At 67.6% G+C, this 18063-nt stretch overlaps 8 non-coding genes across 8 annotated transcripts; all 8 read right to left on the bottom strand.

Annotated features, from left to right (window-relative positions):
- Positions 1-1989: 1989 nt before the first annotated feature.
- LOC141411848 (5S ribosomal RNA) lies at positions 1990-2108 on the bottom strand. The gene has a single exon (XR_012436688.1). It is a non-coding gene; the product is annotated as a 5S ribosomal RNA (ribosomal RNA).
- A 2148-nt stretch (positions 2109-4256) lies between these two features.
- Positions 4257-4375, bottom strand: LOC141411847 (5S ribosomal RNA). The gene has a single exon (XR_012436687.1). It is a non-coding gene; the product is annotated as a 5S ribosomal RNA (ribosomal RNA).
- A 2160-nt stretch (positions 4376-6535) lies between these two features.
- LOC141411846 (5S ribosomal RNA) lies at positions 6536-6654 on the bottom strand. The gene has a single exon (XR_012436686.1). It is a non-coding gene; the product is annotated as a 5S ribosomal RNA (ribosomal RNA).
- Positions 6655-8799: 2145 nt separating this feature from the next.
- LOC141412607 (5S ribosomal RNA) lies at positions 8800-8918 on the bottom strand. The gene has a single exon (XR_012437448.1). It is a non-coding gene; the product is annotated as a 5S ribosomal RNA (ribosomal RNA).
- A 2145-nt stretch (positions 8919-11063) lies between these two features.
- LOC141411844 (5S ribosomal RNA) lies at positions 11064-11182 on the bottom strand. The gene has a single exon (XR_012436684.1). It is a non-coding gene; the product is annotated as a 5S ribosomal RNA (ribosomal RNA).
- A 2163-nt stretch (positions 11183-13345) lies between these two features.
- On the bottom strand, positions 13346-13464 carry LOC141411843 (5S ribosomal RNA). The gene has a single exon (XR_012436683.1). It is a non-coding gene; the product is annotated as a 5S ribosomal RNA (ribosomal RNA).
- A 2165-nt stretch (positions 13465-15629) lies between these two features.
- LOC141411842 (5S ribosomal RNA) lies at positions 15630-15748 on the bottom strand. The gene has a single exon (XR_012436682.1). It is a non-coding gene; the product is annotated as a 5S ribosomal RNA (ribosomal RNA).
- A 2151-nt stretch (positions 15749-17899) lies between these two features.
- On the bottom strand, positions 17900-18018 carry LOC141411841 (5S ribosomal RNA). Its single transcript, XR_012436681.1, has one exon. It is a non-coding gene; the product is annotated as a 5S ribosomal RNA (ribosomal RNA).
- Positions 18019-18063: the final 45 nt, after the last annotated feature.

Raw genomic sequence — 18063 nt, 5'->3', positions numbered from 1 at the left:
TGGCCGCTGGGTGGCTTTCTTCCCGAGGTGTCCTGCTGCCAGGACGAGGGTCAAGTTTTCTCGGGGGAAAATTTCTCAGTGCTCTCGGGCGCTTGTTCTTCTGGGAATGTCCACTGCTGTGGCCAAGGCGGGGGACGCACAGCTCGGGCCAGGGCAAGCAGCCGCCCTCCTCCGTCGCCTCCTGGAGCCGTATCCTTGGGTGGGTGCGTGGCTCCCAGCGGAGGTCTCGGGGACCCTTCCGGTCCTCTTCGTCCGGAAAGCGCCACTGCCCCTCCAGCCCATCAGGAAAACGGCAGCCGCGCCCTTCGCCGACCCGCTCCGCCCTCCTCCACACTCAGGGCCTGGGGCTGCGGGGCTGAATCGTGAGGCTTTCCAGCCCAGGACTTCACCTCTGGCCCCTTTCACACCCGGGATCTTGGGAAGAAGAAACAAAACCAAACACAGCCAAAGCCATCTCCTCCGACCCGGGGCCCCTCCACATCCCTTCCGATCCCGGGTTCCTGCCGGCCTCCCGGGGCGTTTCTCCCAGGCAGGCCTTCGCGGCCACTACACGGGGCTGAGCACTCGAGTCCTCGGGCGTCACGGGGCCCGCGGCCACGCCAAGCACGCACGACTCCCGGGTCTCGTCTGCTCCTGGGTGCCCTGGGCCTCTTCCCTGTGCCGCTGCTGGGTCTTGTGCCCCTGCTTGGCCTCCTTCAGACCCGGCCCCGTGCTACGCGGCCACGTGCTACAGGATCGTGCCAGCAGAACTGGCCCTGGCTGAGCCCCGTACCCACCCTCCTGCCATCCCTGGCCCTGCTAGCAAATGGCAGAGATCCTCTGGCCTCCGAGCCCAGACAAAAATCCTGATGCAGTTGGCCGAGGGGCCGCAAACCAAGGCTTCGCTTGTTCCCGCTCAGGCCCCAGCCATACCCTCTTGTCCTTCGGCTGCTCGTGTGTGGGGTGGGGGAGAGGAGGGTGCGTCCCCGTGCGTGCGTGCGTGGTCTGGGTGTCTCTGCGTGGTGTGTGTGTGTGTGTGTGTGTGTGTGTGTGTTAGATGCCGTGCCTGGTGTAGGTGGGGAAGAGCAAGCCCTCACGCACAGAGCCCCATCACACACTGGGGCCGGGCCGAGGGGGTCAATCTGCTCGGCCTGATTGCGTTGGGCATACATTGCAGAAGGTGGGTTTTCCAAGGCGGAGCAGAGGGTCCCGGCACCTGAGGTTGTCCACGGGGAGAATGTCTGTTCCACGGGGGCAAGCGGTCCCTTCCGTCGTGCCCAAGCCCATGTGACCCCGAAGGCCAGGTGGCCCCGGTCCTTGAGCTGACTGAGGAGTGCTTTGAGACCCGGAGGGTGGCACAGGCGACTGGGCGCCAGCGGCGGCCCTCCCTCCCTTTGAGCGGGACGGGGAGCTGCCGCTGGCATCCGGAGCTCTGGCGGCCTGCGCCCTCTGTCCCTGTGACCGCAGGCTCTGCCGTGGGAGGCGGGATCCCACGTAGAGGTCGCGCGCTGGCTGCCCTGTCTTGGGTTGAGCGACGGAGCGCGACGTGGAGCAGCACCCGACTGAGGCTCCCTGCTTCTCTGTCCCCTGGCGTCTTGCCCTGGACCCAGTGCACCACCTTGTGGCGAGCCCAGGTGTGGCGCGTCCCGCTGTGGGGCCCGCTGGGGTGCAGGACCCACTTTCTCATGGCTTCCGCACGTCCCTCCCCGCCCGCCTGGAGGGCAGTTGGGGAGCGGTCCCCAACGTGGCCTGGGACCAACCTCGCTGGTGACCCGTGTCGCGGGCGCGCGCCCCAGGAGAGTGTGGGGAGGGGAGAGGATTCGGGGACGTAGCTGTGAGGATTCGGTGTGCGTGGGTCTGGCGGGTGGCCCGGACGGGGTCGGGGTCGTGGTCACGGTGGGTCGTTGTGGTGGTGGTGGTGGTGGTGGTGCTGGGGGTGGTGGTGGTGGTGGGGGGGGTGGTGGCGAAGTCCCCGAAGACAAAAGGAGCAGCGAGGGAGGGAGGAGCAAAAGCCTACAGCACCCGGTATTCCCAGGCGGTCTCCCATCCAAGTACTAACCAGGCCCGACCCTGCTTAGCTTCCGAGATCAGACGAGATCGGGCGCGTTCAGGGTGGTATGGCCGTAGACGCTAGCCGCCGCCTCCGGGAGCCCCAAGAGCCTGCCGAGGGCCCCGGCGTGCGTCTCCACGCTGCTCTCCTGGCACGGCTGGGAGTCCGGGTGGGGGCTGGCAGCCCGGGGCCAGCGGCCAGAGGCCCCGCGCGCCTGCTCGGGCAGCCGGTCTCGCCCAGGTGGCCGCTGGGTGGCTTTCTTCCCGAGGTGTCCTGCTGCCAGGACGAGGGTCAAGTTTTCTCGGGGGAAAATTTCTCAGTGCTCTCGGGCGCTTGTTCTTCTGGGAATGTCCACTGCTGTGGCCAAGGCGGGGGACGCACAGCTCGGGCCAGGGCAAGCAGCCGCCCTCCTCCGTCGCCTCCTGGAGCCGTATCCTTGGGTGGGTGCGTGGCTCCCAGCGGAGGTCTCGGGGACCCTTCCGGTCCTCTTCGTCCGGAAAGCGCCACTGCCCCTCCAGCCCATCAGGAAAACGGCAGCCGCGCCCTTCGCCGACCCGCTCCGCCCTCCTCCACACTCAGGGCCTGGGGCTGCGGGGCTGAATCGTGAGGCTTTCCAGCCCAGGACTTCACCTCTGGCCCCTTTCACACCCGGGATCTTGGGAAGAAGAAACAAAACCAAACACAGCCAAAGCCATCTCCTCCGACCCGGGGCCCCTCCACATCCCTTCCGATCCCGGGTTCCTGCCGGCCTCCCGGGGCGTTTCTCCCAGGCAGGCCTTCGCGGCCACTACACGGGGCTGAGCACTCGAGTCCTCGGGCGTCACGGGGCCCGCGGCCACGCCAAGCACGCACGACTCCCGGGTCTCGTCTGCTCCTGGGTGCCCTGGGCCTCTTCCCTGTGCCGCTGCTGGGTCTTGTGCCCCTGCTTGGCCTCCTTCAGACCCGGCCCCGTGCTACGCGGCCACGTGCTACAGGATCGTGCCAGCAGAACTGGCCCTGGCTGAGCCCCGTACCCACCCTCCTGCCATCCCTGGCCCTGCTAGCAAATGGCAGAGATCCTCTGGCCTCCGAGCCCAGACAAAAATCCTGATGCAGTTGGCCGAGGGGCCGCAAACCAAGGCTTCGCTTGTTCCCGCTCAGGCCCCAGCCATACCCTCTTGTCCTTCGGCTGCTCGTGTGTGGGGTGGGGGAGAGGAGGGTGCGTCCCCGTGCGTGCGTGCGTGGTCTGGGTGTCTCTGCGTGGTGTGTGTGTGTGTGTGTGTGTGTGTGTGTAGATGCCGTGCCTGGTGTAGGTGGGGAAGAGCAAGCCCTCACGCACAGAGCCCCATCACACACTGGGGCCGGGCCGAGGGGGTCAATCTGCTCGGCCTGATTGCGTTGGGCATACATTGCAGAAGGTGGGTTTTCCAAGGCGGAGCAGAGGGTCCCGGCACCTGAGGTTGTCCACGGGGAGAATGTCTGTTCCACGGGGGCAAGCGGTCCCTTCCGTCGTGCCCAAGCCCATGTGACCCCGAAGGCCAGGTGGCCCCGGTCCTTGAGCTGACTGAGGAGTGCTTTGAGACCCGGAGGGTGGCACAGGCGACTGGGCGCCAGCGGCGGCCCTCCCTCCCTTTGAGCGGGACGGGGAGCTGCCGCTGGCATCCGGAGCTCTGGCGGCCTGCGCCCTCTGTCCCTGTGACCGCAGGCTCTGCCGTGGGAGGCGGGATCCCACGTAGAGGTCGCGCGCTGGCTGCCCTGTCTTGGGTTGAGCGACGGAGCGCGACGTGGAGCAGCACCCGACTGAGGCTCCCTGCTTCTCTGTCCCCTGGCGTCTTGCCCTGGACCCAGTGCACCACCTTGTGGCGAGCCCAGGTGTGGCGCGTCCCGCTGTGGGGCCCGCTGGGGTGCAGGACCCACTTTCTCATGGCTTCCGCACGTCCCTCCCCGCCCGCCTGGAGGGCAGTTGGGGAGCGGTCCCCAACGTGGCCTGGGACCAACCTCGCTGGTGACCCGTGTCGCGGGCGCGCGCCCCAGGAGAGTGTGGGGAGGGGAGAGGATTCGGGGACGTAGCTGTGAGGATTCGGTGTGCGTGGGTCTGGCGGGTGGCCCGGACGGGGTCGGGGTCGTGGTCACGGTGGGTCGTTGTGGTGGTGGTGGTGGTGGTGGTGCTGGGGGTGGTGGTGGTGGTGGGGGGGGTGGTGGCGAAGTCCCCGAAGACAAAAGGAGCAGCGAGGGAGGGAGGAGCAAAAGCCTACAGCACCCGGTATTCCCAGGCGGTCTCCCATCCAAGTACTAACCAGGCCCGACCCTGCTTAGCTTCCGAGATCAGACGAGATCGGGCGCGTTCAGGGTGGTATGGCCGTAGACGCTAGCCGCCGCCTCCGGGAGCCCCAAGAGCCTGCCGAGGGCCCCGGCGTGCGTCTCCACGCTGCTCTCCTGGCACGGCTGGGAGTCCGGGTGGGGGCTGGCAGCCCGGGGCCAGCGGCCAGAGGCCCCGCGCGCCTGCTCGGGCAGCCGGTCTCGCCCAGGTGGCCGCTGGGTGGCTTTCTTCCCGAGGTGTCCTGCTGCCAGGACGAGGGTCAAGTTTTCTCGGGGGAAAATTTCTCAGTGCTCTCGGGCGCTTGTTCTTCTGGGAATGTCCACTGCTGTGGCCAAGGCGGGGGACGCACAGCTCGGGCCAGGGCAAGCAGCCGCCCTCCTCCGTCGCCTCCTGGAGCCGTATCCTTGGGTGGGTGCGTGGCTCCCAGCGGAGGTCTCGGGGACCCTTCCGGTCCTCTTCGTCCGGAAAGCGCCACTGCCCCTCCAGCCCATCAGGAAAACGGCAGCCGCGCCCTTCGCCGACCCGCTCCGCCCTCCTCCACACTCAGGGCCTGGGGCTGCGGGGCTGAATCGTGAGGCTTTCCAGCCCAGGACTTCACCTCTGGCCCCTTTCACACCCGGGATCTTGGGAAGAAGAAACAAAACCAAACACAGCCAAAGCCATCTCCTCCGACCCGGGGCCCCTCCACATCCCTTCCGATCCCGGGTTCCTGCCGGCCTCCCGGGGCGTTTCTCCCAGGCAGGCCTTCGCGGCCACTACACGGGGCTGAGCACTCGAGTCCTCGGGCGTCACGGGGCCCGCGGCCACGCCAAGCACGCACGACTCCCGGGTCTCGTCTGCTCCTGGGTGCCCTGGGCCTCTTCCCTGTGCCGCTGCTGGGTCTTGTGCCCCTGCTTGGCCTCCTTCAGACCCGGCCCCGTGCTACGCGGCCACGTGCTACAGGATCGTGCCAGCAGAACTGGCCCTGGCTGAGCCCCGTACCCACCCTCCTGCCATCCCTGGCCCTGCTAGCAAATGGCAGAGATCCTCTGGCCTCCGAGCCCAGACAAAAATCCTGATGCAGTTGGCCGAGGGGCCGCAAACCAAGGCTTCGCTTGTTCCCGCTCAGGCCCCAGCCATACCCTCTTGTCCTTCGGCTGCTCGTGTGTGGGGTGGGGGAGAGGAGGGTGCGTCCCCGTGCGTGCGTGCGTGGTCTGGGTGTCTCTGCGTGGTGTGTGTGTGTGTGTGTGTGTGTGTTAGATGGTGTGTGTGTGTGTTAGATGCCGTGCCTGGTGTAGGTGGGGAAGAGCAAGCCCTCACGCACAGAGCCCCATCACACACTGGGGCCGGGCCGAGGGGGTCAATCTGCTCGGCCTGATTGCGTTGGGCATACATTGCAGAAGGTGGGTTTTCCAAGGCGGAGCAGAGGGTCCCGGCACCTGAGGTTGTCCACGGGGAGAATGTCTGTTCCACGGGGGCAAGCGGTCCCTTCCGTCGTGCCCAAGCCCATGTGACCCCGAAGGCCAGGTGGCCCCGGTCCTTGAGCTGACTGAGGAGTGCTTTGAGACCCGGAGGGTGGCACAGGCGACTGGGCGCCAGCGGCGGCCCTCCCTCCCTTTGAGCGGGACGGGGAGCTGCCGCTGGCATCCGGAGCTCTGGCGGCCTGCGCCCTCTGTCCCTGTGACCGCAGGCTCTGCCGTGGGAGGCGGGATCCCACGTAGAGGTCGCGCGCTGGCTGCCCTGTCTTGGGTTGAGCGACGGAGGGCGACGTGGAGCAGCACCCGACTGAGGCTCCCTGCTTCTCTGTCCCCTGGCGTCTTGCCCTGGACCCAGTGCACCACCTTGTGGCGAGCCCAGGTGTGGCGCGTCCCGCTGTGGGGCCCGCTGGGGTGCAGGACCCACTTTCTCATGGCTTCCGCACGTCCCTCCCCGCCCGCCTGGAGGGCAGTTGGGGAGCGGTCCCCAACGTGGCCTGGGACCAACCTCGCTGGTGACCCGTGTCGCGGGCGCGCGCCCCAGGAGAGTGTGGGGAGGGGAGAGGATTCGGGGACGTAGCTGTGAGGATTCGGTGTGCGTGGGTCTGGCGGGTGGCCCGGACGGGGTCGGGGTCGTGGTCACGGTGGGTCGTTGTGGTGGTGGTGGTGGTGGTGCTGGGGGTGGTGGTGGTGGGGGGGGGTGGTGGCGAAGTCCCCGAAGACAAAAGGAGCAGCGAGGGAGGGAGGAGCAAAAGCCTACAGCACCCGGTATTCCCAGGCGGTCTCCCATCCAAGTACTAACCAGGCCCGACCCTGCTTAGCTTCCGAGATCAGACGAGATCGGGCGCGTTCAGGGTGGTATGGCCGTAGACGCTAGCCGCCGCCTCCGGGAGCCCCAAGAGCCTGCCGAGGGCCCCGGCGTGCGTCTCCACGCTGCTCTCCTGGCACGGCTGGGAGTCCGGGTGGGGGCTGGCAGCCCGGGGCCAGCGGCCAGAGGCCCCGCGCGCCTGCTCGGGCAGCCGGTCTCGCCCAGGTGGCCGCTGGGTGGCTTTCTTCCCGAGGTGTCCTGCTGCCAGGACGAGGGTCAAGTTTTCTCGGGGGAAAATTTCTCAGTGCTCTCGGGCGCTTGTTCTTCTGGGAATGTCCACTGCTGTGGCCAAGGCGGGGGACGCACAGCTCGGGCCAGGGCAAGCAGCCGCCCTCCTCCGTCGCCTCCTGGAGCCGTATCCTTGGGTGGGTGCGTGGCTCCCAGCGGAGGTCTCGGGGACCCTTCCGGTCCTCTTCGTCCGGAAAGCGCCACTGCCCCTCCAGCCCATCAGGAAAACGGCAGCCGCGCCCTTCGCCGACCCGCTCCGCCCTCCTCCACACTCAGGGCCTGGGGCTGCGGGGCTGAATCGTGAGGCTTTCCAGCCCAGGACTTCACCTCTGGCCCCTTTCACACCCGGGATCTTGGGAAGAAGAAACAAAACCAAACACAGCCAAAGCCATCTCCTCCGACCCGGGGCCCCTCCACATCCCTTCCGATCCCGGGTTCCTGCCGGCCTCCCGGGGCGTTTCTCCCAGGCAGGCCTTCGCGGCCACTACACGGGGCTGAGCACTCGAGTCCTCGGGCGTCACGGGGCCCGCGGCCACGCCAAGCACGCACGACTCCCGGGTCTCGTCTGCTCCTGGGTGCCCTGGGCCTCTTCCCTGTGCCGCTGCTGGGTCTTGTGCCCCTGCTTGGCCTCCTTCAGACCCGGCCCCGTGCTACGCGGCCACGTGCTACAGGATCGTGCCAGCAGAACTGGCCCTGGCTGAGCCCCGTACCCACCCTCCTGCCATCCCTGGCCCTGCTAGCAAATGGCAGAGATCCTCTGGCCTCCGAGCCCAGACAAAAATCCTGATGCAGTTGGCCGAGGGGCCGCAAACCAAGGCTTCGCTTGTTCCCGCTCAGGCCCCAGCCATACCCTCTTGTCCTTCGGCTGCTCGTGTGTGGGGTGGGGGAGAGGAGGGTGCGTCCCCGTGCGTGCGTGCGTGGTCTGGGTGTCTCTGCGTGGTGTGTGTGTGTGTGTGTGTGTGTGTTAGATGCCGTGCCTGGTGTAGGTGGGGAAGAGCAAGCCCTCACGCACAGAGCCCCATCACACACTGGGGCCGGGCCGAGGGGGTCAATCTGCTCGGCCTGATTGCGTTGGGCATACATTGCAGAAGGTGGGTTTTCCAAGGCGGAGCAGAGGGTCCCGGCACCTGAGGTTGTCCACGGGGAGAATGTCTGTTCCACGGGGGCAAGCGGTCCCTTCCGTCGTGCCCAAGCCCATGTGACCCCGAAGGCCAGGTGGCCCCGGTCCTTGAGCTGACTGAGGAGTGCTTTGAGACCCGGAGGGTGGCACAGGCGACTGGGCGCCAGCGGCGGCCCTCCCTCCCTTTGAGCGGGACGGGGAGCTGCCGCTGGCATCCGGAGCTCTGGCGGCCTGCGCCCTCTGTCCCTGTGACCGCAGGCTCTGCCGTGGGAGGCGGGATCCCACGTAGAGGTCGCGCGCTGGCTGCCCTGTCTTGGGTTGAGCGACGGAGCGCGACGTGGAGCAGCACCCGACTGAGGCTCCCTGCTTCTCTGTCCCCTGGCGTCTTGCCCTGGACCCAGTGCACCACCTTGTGGCGAGCCCAGGTGTGGCGCGTCCCGCTGTGGGGCCCGCTGGGGTGCAGGACCCACTTTCTCATGGCTTCCGCACGTCCCTCCCCGCCCGCCTGGAGGGCAGTTGGGGAGCGGTCCCCAACGTGGCCTGGGACCAACCTCGCTGGTGACCCGTGTCGCGGGCGCGCGCCCCAGGAGAGTGTGGGGAGGGGAGAGGATTCGGGGACGTAGCTGTGAGGATTCGGTGTGCGTGGGTCTGGCGGGTGGCCCGGACGGGGTCGGGGTCGTGGTCACGGTGGGTCGTTGTGGTGGTGGTGGTGGTGGTGGTGCTGGGGGTGGTGGTGGTGGTGGGGGGGGTGGTGGCGAAGTCCCCGAAGACAAAAGGAGCAGCGAGGGAGGGAGGAGCAAAAGCCTACAGCACCCGGTATTCCCAGGCGGTCTCCCATCCAAGTACTAACCAGGCCCGACCCTGCTTAGCTTCCGAGATCAGACGAGATCGGGCGGGTTCAGGGTGGTATGGCCGTAGACGCTAGCCGCCGCCTCCGGGAGCCCCAAGAGCCTGCCGAGGGCCCCGGCGTGCGTCTCCACGCTGCTCTCCTGGCACGGCTGGGAGTCCGGGTGGGGGCTGGCAGCCCGGGGCCAGCGGCCAGAGGCCCCGCGCGCCTGCTCGGGCAGCCGGTCTCGCCCAGGTGGCCGCTGGGTGGCTTTCTTCCCGAGGTGTCCTGCTGCCAGGACGAGGGTCAAGTTTTCTCGGGGGAAAATTTCTCAGTGCTCTCGGGCGCTTGTTCTTCTGGGAATGTCCACTGCTGTGGCCAAGGCGGGGGACGCACAGCTCGGGCCAGGGCAAGCAGCCGCCCTCCTCCGTCGCCTCCTGGAGCCGTATCCTTGGGTGGGTGCGTGGCTCCCAGCGGAGGTCTCGGGGACCCTTCCGGTCCTCTTCGTCCGGAAAGCGCCACTGCCCCTCCAGCCCATCAGGAAAACGGCAGCCGCGCCCTTCGCCGACCCGCTCCGCCCTCCTCCACACTCAGGGCCTGGGGCTGCGGGGCTGAATCGTGAGGCTTTCCAGCCCAGGACTTCACCTCTGGACCCTTTCACACCCGGGATCTTGGGAAGAAGAAACAAAACCAAACACAGCCAAAGCCATCTCCTCCGACCTGGGGCCCCTCCACATCCCTTCCGATCCCGGGTTCCTGCCGGCCTCCCGGGGCGTTTCTCCCAGGCAGGCCTTCGCGGCCACTACACGGGGCTGAGCACTCGAGTCCTCGGGCGTCACGGGGCCCGCGGCCACGCCAAGCACGCACGACTCCCGGGTCTCGTCTGCTCCTGGGTGCCCTGGGCCTCTTCCCTGTGCCGCTGCTGGGTCTTGTGCCCCTGCTTGGCCTCCTTCAGACCCGGCCCCGTGCTACGCGGCCACGTGCTACAGGATCGTGCCAGCAGAACTGGCCCTGGCTGAGCCCCGTACCCACCCTCCTGCCATCCCTGGCCCTGCTAGCAAATGGCAGAGATCCTCTGGCCTCCGAGCCCAGACAAAAATCCTGATGCAGTTGGCCGAGGGGCCGCAAACCAAGGCTTCGCTTGTTCCCGCTCAGGCCCCAGCCATACCCTCTTGTCCTTCGGCTGCTCGTGTGTGGGGTGGGGGAGAGGAGGGTGCGTCCCCGTGCGTGCGTGCGTGGTCTGGGTGTCTCTGCGTGGTGTGTGTGTGTGTGTGTGTGTGTGTTAGATGCCGTGCCTGGTGTAGGTGGGGAAGAGCAAGCCCTCACGCACAGAGCCCCATCACACACTGGGGCCGGGCCGAGGGGGTCAATCTGCTCGGCCTGATTGCGTTGGGCATACATTGCAGAAGGTGGGTTTTCCAAGGCGGAGCAGAGGGTCCCGGCACCTGAGGTTGTCCACGGGGAGAATGTCTGTTCCACGGGGGCAAGCGGTCCCTTCCGTCGTGCCCAAGCCCATGTGACCCCGAAGGCCAGGTGGCCCCGGTCCTTGAGCTGACTGAGGAGTGCTTTGAGACCCGGAGGGTGGCACAGGCGACTGGGCGCCAGCGGCGGCCCTCCCTCCCTTTGAGCGGGACGGGGAGCTGCCGCTGGCATCCGGAGCTCTGGCGGCCTGCGCCCTCTGTCCCTGTGACCGCATGCTCTGCCGTGGGAGGCGGGATCCCACGTAGAGGTCGCGCGCTGGCTGCCCTGTCTTGGGTTGAGCGACGGAGGGCGACGTGGAGCAGCACCCGACTGAGGCTCCCTGCTTCTCTGTCCCCTGGCGTCTTGCCCTGGACCCAGTGCACCACCTTGTGGCGAGCCCAGGTGTGGCGCGTCCCGCTGTGGGGCCCGCTGGGGTGCAGGACCCACTTTCTCATGGCTTCCGCACGTCCCTCCCCGCCCGCCTGGAGGGCAGTTGGGGAGCGGTCCCCAACGTGGCCTGGGACCAACCTCGCTGGTGACCCGTGTCGCGGGCGCGCGCCCCAGGAGAGTGTGGGGAGGGGAGAGGATTCGGGGACGTAGCTGTGAGGATTCGGTGTGCGTGGGTCTGGCGGGTGGCCCGGACGGGGTCGGGGTCGTGGTCACGGTGGGTCGTTGTGGTGGTGGTGGTGGTGGTGGTGCTGGGGGTGGTGGTGGTGGTGGGGGGGGTGGTGGCGAAGTCCCCGAAGACAAAAGGAGCAGCGAGGGAGGGAGGAGCAAAAGCCTACAGCACCCGGTATTCCCAGGCGGTCTCCCATCCAAGTACTAACCAGGCCCGACCCTGCTTAGCTTCCGAGATCAGACGAGATCGGGCGCGTTCAGGGTGGTATGGCCGTAGACGCTAGCCGCCGCCTCCGGGAGCCCCAAGAGCCTGCCGAGGGCCCCGGCGTGCGTCTCCACGCTGCTCTCCTGGCACGGCTGGGAGTCCGGGTGGGGGCTGGCAGCCCGGGGCCAGCGGCCAGAGGCCCCGCGCGCCTGCTCGGGCAGCCGGTCTCGCCCAGGTGGCCGCTGGGTGGCTTTCTTCCCGAGGTGTCCTGCTGCCAGGACGAGGGTCAAGTTTTCTCGGGGGAAAATTTCTCAGTGCTCTCGGGCGCTTGTTCTTCTGGGAATGTCCACTGCTGTGGCCAAGGCGGGGGACGCACAGCTCGGGCCAGGGCAAGCAGCCGCCCTCCTCCGTCGCCTCCTGGAGCCGTATCCTTGGGTGGGTGCGTGGCTCCCAGCGGAGGTCTCGGGGACCCTTCCGGTCCTCTTCGTCCGGAAAGCGACACTGCCCCTCCAGCCCATCAGGAAAACGGCAGCCGCGCCCTTCGCCGACCCGCTCCGCCCTCCTCCACACTCAGGGCCTGGGGCTGCGGGGCTGAATCGTGAGGCTTTCCAGCCCAGGACTTCACCTCTGGCCCCTTTCACACCCGGGATCTTGGGAAGAAGAAACAAAACCAAACACAGCCAAAGCCATCTCCTCCGACCCGGGGCCCCTCCACATCCCTTCCGATCCCGGGTTCCTGCCGGCCTCCCGGGGCGTTTCTCCCAGGCAGGCCTTCGCGGCCACTACACGGGGCTGAGCACTCGAGTCCTCGGGCGTCACGGGGCCCGCGGCCACGCCAAGCACGCACGACTCCCGGGTCTCGTCTGCTCCTGGGTGCCCTGGGCCTCTTCCCTGTGCCGCTGCTGGGTCTTGTGCCCCTGCTTGGCCTCCTTCAGACCCGGCCCCGTGCTACGCGGCCACGTGCTACAGGATCGTGCCAGCAGAACTGGCCCTGGCTGAGCCCCGTACCCACCCTCCTGCCATCCCTGGCCCTGCTAGCAAATGGCAGAGATCCTCTGGCCTCCGAGCCCAGACAAAAATCCTGATGCAGTTGGCCGAGGGGCCGCAAACCAAGGCTTCGCTTGTTCCCGCTCAGGCCCCAGCCATACCCTCTTGTCCTTCGGCTGCTCGTGTGTGGGGTGGGGGAGAGGAGGGTGCGTCCCCGTGCGTGCGTGCGTGGTCTGGGTGTCTCTGCGTGGTGTGTGTGTGTGTGTGTGTGTGTGTGTGTGTGTGTGTGTGTGTTAGATGCCGTGCCTGGTGTAGGTGGGGAAGAGCAAGCCCTCACGCACAGAGCCCCATCACACACTGGGGCCGGGCCGAGGGGGTCAATCTGCTCGGCCTGATTGCGTTGGGCATACATTGCAGAAGGTGGGTTTTCCAAGGCGGAGCAGAGGGTCCCGGCACCTGAGGTTGTCCACGGGGAGAATGTCTGTTCCACGGGGGCAAGCGGTCCCTTCCGTCGTGCCCAAGCCCATGTGACCCCGAAGGCCAGGTGGCCCCGGTCCTTGAGCTGACTGAGGAGTGCTTTGAGACCCGGAGGGTGGCACAGGCGACTGGGCGCCAGCGGCGGCCCTCCCTCCCTTTGAGCGGGACGGGGAGCTGCCGCTGGCATCCGGAGCTCTGGCGGCCTGCGCCCTCTGTCCCTGTGACCGCAGGCTCTGCCGTGGGAGGCGGGATCCCACGTAGAGGTCGCGCGCTGGCTGCCCTGTCTTGGGTTGAGCGACGGAGGGCGACGTGGAGCAGCACCCGACTGAGGCTCCCTGCTTCTCTGTCCCCTGGCGTCTTGCCCTGGACCCAGTGCACCACCTTGTGGCGAGCCCAGGTGTGGCGCGTCCCGCTGTGGGGCCCGCTGGGGTGCAGGACCCACTTTCTCATGGCTTCCGCACGTCCCTCCCCGCCCGCCTGGAGGGCAGTTGGGGAGCGGTCCCCAACGTGGCCTGGGACCAACCTCGCTGGTGACCCGTGTCGCGGGCGTGCGCCCCAGGAGAGTGTGGGGAGGGGAGAGGATTCGGGGACGTAGCTGTGAGGATTCGGTGTGCGTGGGTCTGGCGGGTGGCCCGGACGGGGTCGGGGTCGTGGTCACGGTGGGTCGTTGTGGTGGTGGTGGTGGTGGTGGTGCTGGGGGTGGTGGTGGTGGTGGGGGAGGTGGTGGCGAAGTCCCCGAAGACAAAAGGAGCAGCGAGGGAGGGAGGAGCAAAAGCCTACAGCACCCGGTATTCCCAGGCGGTCTCCCATCCAAGTACTAACCAGGCCCGACCCTGCTTAGCTTCCGAGATCAGACGAGATCGGGCGCGTTCAGGGTGGTATGGCCGTAGACGCTAGCCGCCGCCTCCGGGAGCCCCAAGAGCCTGCCGAGGGCCCCGGCGTGCGTCTCCACGCTGCTCTCCTGGCACGGCTGGGAGTCCGGGTGGGGGCTGGCAGCCCGGGGCCAGCGGCCAGAGGCCCCGCGCGCCTGCTCGGGCAGCCGGTCTCGCCCAGGTGGCCGCTGGGTGGCTTTCTTCCCGAGGTGTCCTGCTGCCAGGACGAGGGTCAAGTTTTCTCGGGGGAAAATTTCTCAGTGCTCTCGGGCGCTTGTTCTTCTGGGAATGTCCACTGCTGTGGCCAAGGCGGGGGACGCACAGCTCGGGCCAGGGCAAGCAGCCGCCCTCCTCCGTCGCCTCCTGGAGCCGTATCCTTGGGTGGGTGCGTGGCTCCCAGCGGAGGTCTCGGGGACCCTTCCGGTCCTCTTCGTCCGGAAAGCGACACTGCCCCTCCAGCCCATCAGGAAAACGGCAGCCGCGCCCTTCGCCGACCCGCTCCGCCCTCCTCCACACTCAGGGCCTGGGGCTGCGGGGCTGAATCGTGAGGCTTTCCAGCCCAGGACTTCACCTCTGGCCCCTTTCACACCCGGGATCTTGGGAAGAAGAAACAAAACCAAACACAGCCAAAGCCATCTCCTCCGACCCGGGGCCCCTCCACATCCCTTCCCATCCCGGGTTCCTGCCGGCCTCCCGGGGCGTTTCTCCCAGGCAGGCCTTCGCGGCCACTACACGGGGCTGAGCACTCGAGTCCTCGGGCGTCACGGGGCCCGCGGCCACGCCAAGCACGCACGACTCCCGGGTCTCGTCTGCTCCTGGGTGCCCTGGGCCTCTTCCCTGTGCCGCTGCTGGGTCTTGTGCCCCTGCTTGGCCTCCTTCAGACCCGGCCCCGTGCTACGCGGCCACGTGCTACAGGATCGTGCCAGCAGAACTGGCCCTGGCTGAGCCCCGTACCCACCCTCCTGCCATCCCTGGCCCTGCTAGCAAATGGCAGAGATCCTCTGGCCTCCGAGCCCAGACAAAAATCCTGATGCAGTTGGCCGAGGGGCCGCAAACCAAGGCTTCGCTTGTTCCCGCTCAGGCCCCAGCCATACCCTCTTGTCCTTCGGCTGCTCGTGTGTGGGGTGGGGGAGAGGAGGGTGCGTCCCCGTGCGTGCGTGCGTGGTCTGGGTGTCTCTGCGTGGTGTGTGTGTGTGTGTGTGTGTGTGTGTGTGTGTGTGTGTGTGTGTTAGATGCCGTGCCTGGTGTAGGTGGGGAAGAGCAAGCCCTCACGCACAGAGCCCCATCACACACTGGGGCCGGGCCGAGGGGGTCAATCTGCTCGGCCTGATTGCGTTGGGCATACATTGCAGAAGGTGGGTTTTCCAAGGCGGAGCAGAGGGTCCCGGCACCTGAGGTTGTCCACGGGGAGAATGTCTGTTCCACGGGGGCAAGCGGTCCCTTCCGTCGTGCCCAAGCCCATGTGACCCCGAAGGCCAGGTGGCCCCGGTCCTTGAGCTGACTGAGGAGTGCTTTGAGACCCGGAGGGTGGCACAGGCGACTGGGCGCCAGCGGCGGCCCTCCCTCCCTTTGAGCGGGACGGGGAGCTGCCGCTGGCATCCGGAGCTCTGGCGGCCTGCGCCCTCTGTCCCTGTGACCGCAGGCTCTGCCGTGGGAGGCGGGATCCCACGTAGAGGTCGCGCGCTGGCTGCCCTGTCTTGGGTTGAGCGACGGAGCGCGACGTGGAGCAGCACCCGACTGAGGCTCCCTGCTTCTCTGTCCCCTGGCGTCTTGCCCTGGACCCAGTGCACCACCTTGTGGCGAGCCCAGGTGTGGCGCGTCCCGCTGTGGGGCCCGCTGGGGTGCAGGACCCACTTTCTCATGGCTTCCGCACGTCCCTCCCCGCCCGCCTGGAGGGCAGTTGGGGAGCGGTCCCCAACGTGGCCTGGGACCAACCTCGCTGGTGACCCGTGTCGCGGGCGCGCGCCCCAGGAGAGTGTGGAGAGGGGAGAGGATTCGGGGACGTAGCTGTGAGGATTCGGTGTGCGTGGGTCTGGCGGGTGGCCCGGACGGGGTCGGGGTCGTGGTCACGGTGGGTCGTTGTGGTGGTGGTGGTGGTGGTGGTGCTGGGGGTGGTGGTGGTGGTGGGGGGGGTGGTGGCGAAGTCCCCGAAGACAAAAGGAGCAGCGAGGGAGGGAGGAGCAAAAGCCTACAGCACCCGGTATTCCCAGGCGGTCTCCCATCCAAGTACTAACCAGGCCCGACCCTGCTTAGCTTCCGAGATCAGACGAGATCGGGCGCGTTCAGGGTGGTATGGCCGTAGACGCTAGCCGCCGCCTCCGGGAGCCCCAAGAGCCTGCCGAGGGCCCCGGCGTGCGTCTCCACGCTGCTCTCCTGGCACGGCTGGGAGTCCGGGTGGGGGCTGGCAGCCCGGGGCCAGCGGCCAGAGGCCCCGCGCGCCTGCTCGGGCAGCCGGTCTCGCCCAGGTGGCCGCTGGGTGGCTTTCTTCCCGAGGTGTCCTGCTGCCAGGACGAGGGTCAAGTTTTCTCGGGGGAAAATTTCTCAGTGCTCTCGGGCGCTTGTTCTTCTGGGAATGTCCACTGCTGTGGCCAAGGCGGGGGACGCACAGCTCGGGCCAGGGCAAGCAGCCGCCCTCCTCCGTCGCCTCCTGGAGCCGTATCCTTGGGTGGGTGCGTGGCTCCCAGCGGAGGTCTCGGGGACCCTTCCGGTCCTCTTCGTCCGGAAAGCGCCACTGCCCCTCCAGCCCATCAGGAAAACGGCAGCCGCGCCCTTCGCCGACCCGCTCCGCCCTCCTCCACACTCAGGGCCTGGGGCTGCGGGGCTGAATCGTGAGGCTTTCCAGCCCAGGACTTCACCTCTGGACCCTTTCACACCCGGGATCTTGGGAAGAAGAAACAAAACCAAACACAGCCAAAGCCATCTCCTCCGACCCGGGGCCCCTCCACATCCCTTCCGATCCCGGGTTCCTGCCGGCCTCCCGGGGCGTTTCTCCCAGGCAGGCCTTCGCGGCCACTACACGGGGCTGAGCACTCGAGTCCTCGGGCGTCACGGGGCCCGCGGCCACGCCAAGCACGCACGACTCCCGGGTCTCGTCTGCTCCTGGGTGCCCTGGGCCTCTTCCCTGTGCCGCTGCTGGGTCTTGTGCCCCTGCTTGGCCTCCTTCAGACCCGGCCCCGTGCTACGCGGCCACGTGCTACAGGATCGTGCCAGCAGAACTGGCCCTGGCTGAGCCCCGTACCCACCCTCCTGCCATCCCTGGCCCTGCTAGCAAATGGCAGAGATCCTCTGGCCTCCGAGCCCAGACAAAAATCCTGATGCAGTTGGCCGAGGGGCCGCAAACCAAGGCTTCGCTTGTTCCCGCTCAGGCCCCAGCCATACCCTCTTGTCCTTCGGCTGCTCGTGTGTGGGGTGGGGGAGAGGAGGGTGCGTCCCCGTGCGTGCGTGCGTGGTCTGGGTGTCTCTGCGTGGTGTGTGTGTGTGTGTGTGTGTGTGTGTGTGTTAGATGCCGTGCCTGGTGTAGGTGGGGAAGAGCAAGCCCTCACGCACAGAGCCCCATCACACACTGGGGCCGGGCCGAGGGGGTCAATCTGCTCGGCCTGATTGCGTTGGGCATACATTGCAGAAGGTGGGTTTTCCAAGGCGGAGCAGAGGGTCCCGGCACCTGAGGTTGTCCACGGGGAGAATGTCTGTTCCACGGGGGCAAGCGGTCCCTTCCGTCGTGCCCAAGCCCATGTGACCCCGAAGGCCAGGTGGCCCCGGTCCTTGAGCTGACTGAGGAGTGCTTTGAGACCCGGAGGGTGGCACAGGCGACTGGGCGCCAGCGGCGGCCCTCCCTCCCTTTGAGCGGGACGGGGAGCTGCCGCTGGCATCCGGAGCTCTGGCGGCCTGCGCCCTCTGTCCCTGTGACCGCAGGCTCTGCCGTGGGAGGCGGGATCCCACGTAGAGGTCGCGCGCTGGCTGCCCTGTCTTGGGTTGAGCGACGGAGCGCGACGTGGAGCAGCACCCGACTGAGGCTCCCTGCTTCTCTGTCCCCTGGCGTCTTGCCCTGGACCCAGTGCACCACCTTGTGGCGAGCCCAGGTGTGGCGCGTCCCGCTGTGGGGCCCGCTGGGGTGCAGGACCCACTTTCTCATGGCTTCCGCACGTCCCTCCCCGCCCGCCTGGAGGGCAGTTGGGGAGCGGTCCCCAACGTGGCCTGGGACCAACCTCGCTGGTGACCCGTGTCGCGGGCGCGCGCCCCAGGAGAGTGTGGGGAGGGGAGAGGATTCGGGGACGTAGCTGTGAGGATTCGGTGTGCGTGGGTCTGGCGGGTGGCCCGGACGGGGTCGGGGTCGTGGTCACGGTGGGTCGTTGTGGTGGTGGTGGTGGTGGTGGTGCTGGGGGTGGTGGTGGTGGTGGGGGGGGTGGTGGCGAAGTCCCCGAAGACAAAAGGAGCAGCGAGGGAGGGAGGAGCAAAAGCCTACAGCACCCGGTATTCCCAGGCGGTCTCCCATCCAAGTACTAACCAGGCCCGACCCTGCTTAGCTTCCGAGATCAGACGAGATCGGGCGCGTTCAGGGTGGTATGGCCGTAGACGCTAGCCGCCGCCTCCGGGAGCCCCAAGAGCCTGCCGAGGGCCCC

Source organism: Castor canadensis, chromosome 10 (assembly GCF_047511655.1).
Source record: "Castor canadensis chromosome 10, mCasCan1.hap1v2, whole genome shotgun sequence".
NCBI classification, from domain to species: Eukaryota; Metazoa; Chordata; class Mammalia; order Rodentia; family Castoridae; genus Castor; species Castor canadensis.
The sequence above is the reverse complement of the archived record's forward strand: the minus strand, read 5'-3'. Positions and strand labels throughout refer to the sequence as shown.